This window comes from Mobula hypostoma, unplaced genomic scaffold, assembly GCF_963921235.1.
Source record: "Mobula hypostoma unplaced genomic scaffold, sMobHyp1.1 scaffold_42, whole genome shotgun sequence".
NCBI classification, from domain to species: Eukaryota; Metazoa; Chordata; class Chondrichthyes; order Myliobatiformes; family Myliobatidae; genus Mobula; species Mobula hypostoma.
The window spans coordinates 1,527,815-1,535,072 of NW_026948219.1; positions in this window are offsets into that span (position 1 = coordinate 1,527,815).

The window sequence follows — 7,258 nt, forward strand, 5'->3', positions numbered from 1 at the left end:
CTGAAGGGACCAACAACTGCTTCAAAATTTATATTGGAATCAAACAGCGGAGGTAAAAATTGATGATAATATAAGCAGTTGGACTAAAATTAAAGGAGCAGTTAGACAGGGATGCGTTGCCTCACCAGAAATATTTGATATCTATAATGAAGTGATTCTCAGAGAAATAGAAGACATAGATGGGATAAAAATTGGTGGTGTTAACATCAGCAATATAAGATATGCAGACGATACTACCCTAACAGCAAGTGCTGCAGAAGACCTACAAATCCTCCTAGACAAATTAATACAAACAAGTGCAGATCTTGGTCTAACCATCAACTGTAAAAAAACAAATGTATGGTAATATCAAAACAACAGGATACCCCCGACTGCCAATTATACATCGGTAACCAAGAGATTGAACAAAAGACCGGCTTTAATTACCTTGGTAGCTTTATATCACAAGATGCTGGAACTAAAGTGGAAATAATAAAAAGAAGAATTGCCATTGCCAAAACCAGCTTCCAAAAAATGAAACCCATTTTTACTAACAGACACACTTCTCTGACAACAAGGCTGAGGCTACCAAAATGTTACATCTGGTCAATCTTGCTGCATGCTTCCAAAACACGGACTATAACACCGGAACTCTAAAGAAACTCAGAAGCAACAGAAATATGGTTTCTTAGAAGAATGCTGAAAATATCATGTAGGGATATGGTAACTAATGAGACAGTACTCCAACGTGACCATACAGAAAGATCTTTAATGAGAACATTAAATTAGAGAAAACTTAAATTCCTGGGCCATGTCTATAGAAAGGGAGAAATAGAATGTCTTACATTACAAGGCCGTATGCCTGGGAAAAGCGGAAGAGAAAGGCAAGGAAGAAGATATATGGACACTGTGAAAGATCAGATTTAAATGTGCGAGATATCATTGACGCTGCGATGTGGAAAGCCACGATCGCCCAAGCGTGGAACACGCAAGGCACATGGAGAAGATGATCAAAAAGTTAGGTTCTCCCAGTGCATGACTGGAAACCGAGTCCTCATAATGAATTTGGGTCTAACAGGGAAGTATAAGTTGGCTCACCGCTGGGAAGCTATGACCAATGTAATGGAGAGTCAAATGCCAAACGTACTAGTTTTCTGAGTGATACCAGAGGATGGGAATGGACCTGTCAGGATTCTGCATCGGAACCGCCTTCTCCCTCTGGGGCAAGAGGTGCGTGTTAACCCAGAGCCTGGCCTGGACCCTACACCTAGTAAGAGGACCTTGCCGCAACGTGGAGAGACTGAAGGACTCGGAGGATGAGGTAACGGGGTTGTGGTATTTGCTGCCTTTCGCCAACTCCCCAAAATTAATGAAGGGGTTCTCAGCCTTTCTCTCGCTGAGGCAGGTGACCTGGGCGGGTGGTTGGGGTGGGGGTTGTGTGGGGGATTAGCAGTGCTCAGGCAGGCTTGCAGCTGGACTAGGAAGCGGGTCTCGGCTCCAGAGTAACTGGGGATGAAGCCGAGCAGAGGGATCCGGGTTGCAGGAAGGCACGAGTGATAGACCGGGGGAACCCTCGTCATCTACACCAGAGGCATCCCAAGGAGTGTCTGAAACTGAAGTAGTGGATGGGGTAAGGAAGTCTCAAAGGATCAGCTTGCCTATGTAGGGCCAGGGTAACAGAATGCTCCGACTATCCCCCTAGTGAGATATGTCACTACCTTTCAAAAATGGATTGGAGTTGCTGACCTCACGAAATTCCCTTGAAAGTGGTGTTATTAATGTGAGAGGATAAATTATTTCCAATCATGATGACATGACTATTTTGGTGTGAGGAGAGGGTAATGCCCTGGTTATTACTTTTACTGTTGTGCTGTATGTATTTCATATTGTCAGTTCTGTAAAAGCAGCTTGTTTTCAGCTTGTTTGGCTTATGGTTGAACATAAGAGATGAGGAGAAATGTGTGCTATCCAATTAGGATGGTTGAATGAAGGGGCTGTTTCTCTGGTGAGGGACACTCAGGTTGGGCTTGGGTTTTGTTCGGCGGTAGGTGGGGAGAGAAGACGCTGTAGAGACCCGGTCGAAGCACAGGATCCGGCGGGAGACCCGTTTGTTCGAGATGGATTGCGAGCGCCGTTCGGAAGGTGGTGTGAGCTTTCACGTTGACCGAGGACCCAGCGCCCGAGTGACAGAGAAGTTCCAGATGAGTTCCAACGTGTGCACGTGTGACTGTTTGATTTGAATTGGGCAGTTTATTTCTGTTATTCTTTACTGACCTTTCAGTTAAGCTAAGATTCATAAGTATGCAGTGTACAGTCTGTTATTTGTAACAGGATCGCAAATTGCACAGCATCCACACAACCCGGGGTTTGGGGTGGGATCGAGTCGTCTCAGTCTCAGGAGTTTGGCGGGAATTCAGAGTGTTTTCCTTAGACTTACACAGCCAAGGAAACCAGTAATTCTTTTTTGTTCATGTTTCGAGGAGCGGAGTTATCGACAAATAATTTTTGCCAGTGTAATATGACAGCCCAAGCTCTGTTTGTTTGTGTTTTTTTTTAAGTTTAGTTTCTTTTTATTTTAGGGGTTTTTCTTTTTCTATCTTTATAAAATATCTTTTTCATGGTGAATTACTATGAGGTTGGGAGGCTAAACTATATTTGCTACTTGGAATTTGTGCTTGTACATGCTAACTGTTATTATAGTAATCCCGATCTCTATGTATCATTACTATTATTGTTATGTTTAATTTTGAAACTGAATAAAAATATTGAAGAAGAACATAGATATTGACAGCACATTACAGGCCCTTCGGCCCACAGCAGAGAGACCTACTCCAGAGACGGCCAAGAATTTCGCCAGCGCTCAGCCCGCTGTTTTGCTCAGCTCTGTGTCCCTGGATCACAGTGGATGTGTCTCATCCAGGACCAGGACATAATGGTGGCGAGGACCGAATACTTCAGAAAATCACGTAAAAAATGTTCCCTTCAAAATGCTGAAAGACGTGGAGTGGCAGAGAAAATAAAAAGAGTTGTGAATGAGAGAATGCTTAAAAGTGGAAGGAATAGACAGGCTACGGACCTGAGGGATGTTACGGCAGAAACTTCACCAAGGATGGACTTCCAGGGTGGACATGACTGAAAGAGCGCAGAACTCTGGGATCATGGGACTAATTTGGACGGGATATTGGAGTGATTTGGATACAAGTGCATAGAATTATAAACCCAGCGTTCTCGATTTAGTTGTCCCGTTACTTATGCAAACATCCGTCTTCATTTTATCCCCCAAACCTCGTTTGCCATCTGTGCCTCCTTAAATATCTTTTTCTCCCTTCATCACCGTTTCCACATCGCTCCCCTTATCACTTCATTTCCTGAATATTGAGATCAGCTCTCTTTATATCGGTATGGGAATGTCATGGGAGAAAATTCCGGTCATCAAAATTTATGGATATACAGCTCGGAAGGCCGCTCATCTCAGCGAATAAGGAGTCGGTGTCGTCTTGTGCCGGCGGCGTCATGTGTCACAAATATAATTGTGCTTTTAAAGGAATAATCTCCACGATTTAACGAAGCAGGAAGGTAGACAGAGTTTGGATGGCCTTCAGTAATGTTTCTAACAAGGCACCCATGGCAGATACAGGAACGCGGAGATGAATTGGCAAGCTAATCACACAATTAGCTTGGTAAATGGATGCGAATGGCAGTGTGCGAGCGTGTCTCTCCTCCCGGACCCGGCAATAAGCGGCGAGCTGTAGATTTGCTGCTGGGTCCATTATTGTTTGTAAAAGAGGATGTGAAACAAAATGTGACTTAATCCACGTTGTGAAATAAAATTCTGGGAGGACATATAGACCTTTGGGGGGGGTCGTTTTTAGTTGTAACCTTGCAACGCTAGGTCATACCTTTCTGAATGCAGTCGGACAGTACAGCGAAAGTGGATTTTGCATTGTTCACCGAGGATTTGAGTGGAAGAATTCCGACTCGGTCTTACAGCGATACGGAGCACTGGTGATAACAGACTGAGAGCAATCGGTGCAATTCTGATTGCCACGCCATGGGAAGGATGTTGTAAAAACTGATGGAAGATCAATATTCACCAGATTGTTTCCTGGACTGTGGGAAAGGGGATAAACTCTAAGGAGAAGTTTGATTGTCTGAAATAGCAAATAAAATGAATGGTCCCTGTAAAAGTTTATACAATTATATGGAGGTGTATATTGTACAGATAGCCAATAACTTTGTCTTCTATGTCAGCAGTGGCACATCCATACGCAGATCTGAAGACATTCTCTTTTTCTCGCCCAGTGCGGCGTGGTTATGTCTGCAGTAGACGTGCTGGATGCAGGTGATAATAAAATAATGGAAACGTGCCTGGATAACCCTTGGTTAACAAAGGTAGAGAGGGATACGGGCTGGATTATGGCTCTGGAGATTGGCATAGGTCGCTATAGTCGAGTAGGTGCAGGATCTATGCGATATTGATTCCCCACTGCAATCTACAAGAAGGTAGCTCTGTCACAGCGCTGACCGCAGCGAATCTCCACTGCCAGTGTAAAAGTCATTGCGATGACTCCACCTTTACCCGAGTTACCCAGCGGCCAAATGACCCCGACTGTCAACGGAGCTGTCAAACGCAACGAGTGACTGAAATCAACTGAGCGATCGGATACCAGGATTGTTGATGACGTCACGGCTATCAAGGACGCTTCTGCACAGAAATGAAGTTTTATATTATTTCATGTCAATTTAATAGTGAGACGTATTATACTCAAACACATAAAACCCAGATGTACATCGCGACAGAATAACAAATTTCCAATGCGGAGAATTAGTGGGTAATGAACTTTCGAACTTTAGGAACATGTGCTTTGCTTTACCTGTGTTTTTTAACCAATATTAAAAACAAAGTCCAAGGAGATTTTAACACCAGCCGCATTTCCTCTCTAAACTTAGCCTGAGTCGCTGTATAAATGCAGGTGTTCGTGCAGGAACTCAGATACATGATCATGTAGCCGGCTTCAGTGGCGACATAGGCAGAGTCGGTGTAATCGCCTTCGTAATGCGCGGTTCCTGTGAGTCGGGTGATCTGAAAGATCACAGTGACCGACAGCCACAACAGAATGAAACTGCCGGACACACTAAAGAGTAAAATGATGGATTTCCGGCGGCCTTCCATCTCCGGATCCTTCTGTGTTTGACTGTTGTGACCGCGCAGTCCGCGGCGCACTTTACTGGCTAATAAAATGCGCCTTACCGTCAGACAGTTAAACAGGGTTATCAGAACAAAAGGTAATATAACCGTTAAAATACTCTGCAGAAAGGAGAATGCGACGCCCACAAGAGACGTAATGAACCACGAGCTCGGCTGACAGCCCCATTGAATACCGTTAACTACACGCACAGGTTTATACTCAAATAGATACGGGACGTTCTGTAAATGCACCAGGAGCGGCACGGTTATAATGCCGGCAACAGCTGTCCTCGCCGTGCAATATTTCGTTTTAAGCTTCTGACAACAGATCACTACAAACCGATCGGCTGTGAACAGGACAGAGTACCAGACCAAGGTTTGCAGACAGGTCGAATTGAAGTACAGGACGACCTTACAGGCGGATGTGTAGGACAGGAAGGAGATTGGAAACTGGTACATGACGATATGATACGCAATTACACAGAGGATCATCACCAGGAGATCTGCCATTGCCATGAAAGCCATGTAGAGCGATATACATTTGGAAAGGCCGCAATTCCCTCGGAAGAGGACCACCGTTGTCAATAGGTTCGCTAGGAAAAGAGTCACAAATTGTGAGTTACAAACAGGGCGAGGAGAAGCGTTCTTGGAATTCAATGTGAAAATACTTTTCCGACAGTGATGGGCAAAATTACCGGGGAAATATGTTCCAAGAGAGAATCAAAACTCCTCATTCAGTGAACTAAAACGGTTTGCATTCGATCTGCGCATTTGCTCCCTTGGCGATGTAACCGAGAGGGGGCAGCACTGCTCCTGGTTAAGTTGCTGGTGACGTGCTCTCGATGTCACCTTGGCGATGTAACCGAGAGGGGGCAGCACTGCTCCTGGTTAAGTTGCTGGTGACGTGCTCTCGATGTCACCTTGGCGATGTAACCGAGAGGGGGCAGCACTGCTCCTGGTTAAGTTGCTGGTGACGTGCTCTCGATGTCACCTTGGCGATGTAACCGAGAGGGGGCAGCACTGCTCCTGGTTAAGTTGCTGGTGACGTGCTCTCGATGTCACCTTGGCGATGTAACCGAGAGGGGGCAGCACTGCTCCTGGTTAAGTTGCTGGTGACGTGCTCTCGATGTCACCTTGGCGATGTAACCGAGAGGGGGCAGCACTGCTCCTGGTTAAGTTGCTGGTGACGTGCTCTCGATGTCACCTTGGCGATGTAACCGAGAGGGGGCAGCACTGTTCCTGGTTAAGTTGCTGGTGACGTGCTCTCGATTTCACCTTGGTGAAGTAACCGAGAGGGGGCATTACTGCTCCTGGTTAAGTTGCTGGTGACGTGCTCTCCATTTCACCTTGGCGATGTAACCGAGAGGGGGCAGCACTGCTCCTGGTTAAGTTGCTGGTGACGTGCTCTCGATGTCACCTTGGCGATGTAACCGAGAGGGGGCAGCACTGCTCCTGGTTAAGTTGCTGGTGACGTGCTCTCGATGTCACCTTGGCGATGTAACCGAGAGGGGGCAGCACTGCTCCTGGTTAAGTTGCTGGTGACGTGCTCTCCATTTCACCTTGGCGATGTAACCGAGAGGGGGCAGCACTGCTCCTGGTTAAGTTGCTGGTGACGTGCTCTCGATGTCACCTTGGCGATGTAACCGAGAGGGGGCAGCACTGCTCCTGGTTAAGTTGCTGGTGACGTGCCCTCGATGTCACCTTGGCGATGTAACCGAGAGGGGGCAGCACTGCTCCTGGTTAAGTTGCTGGTGACGTGCTCTCCATTTCACCTTGGCGAAGTAACCGAGAGGGGGCAGCACTGCTGCTCATTCGCCATCACAACCCAGAAAAATAGGGGAGATCACCATCTTCTCCCATACCTCCCTTGCGCCCTACATTCCCTACCCGTGGGATCGTCATTTCAATTGCTCTTACCCTCGAAGCCCCATTCAGACACCAGCCGTAGTGAATGAGAGCCGTGACACAGCCGAACACAGTGGCTGTAGGAGGATCGGCTGATGTGCATTCGACAGATTCCACTCAACGGAACTCTATTATTGAGCCGGTACTGACCCGGAGTAAGTGGGGCCGTACCCGCTGTCGGTCATC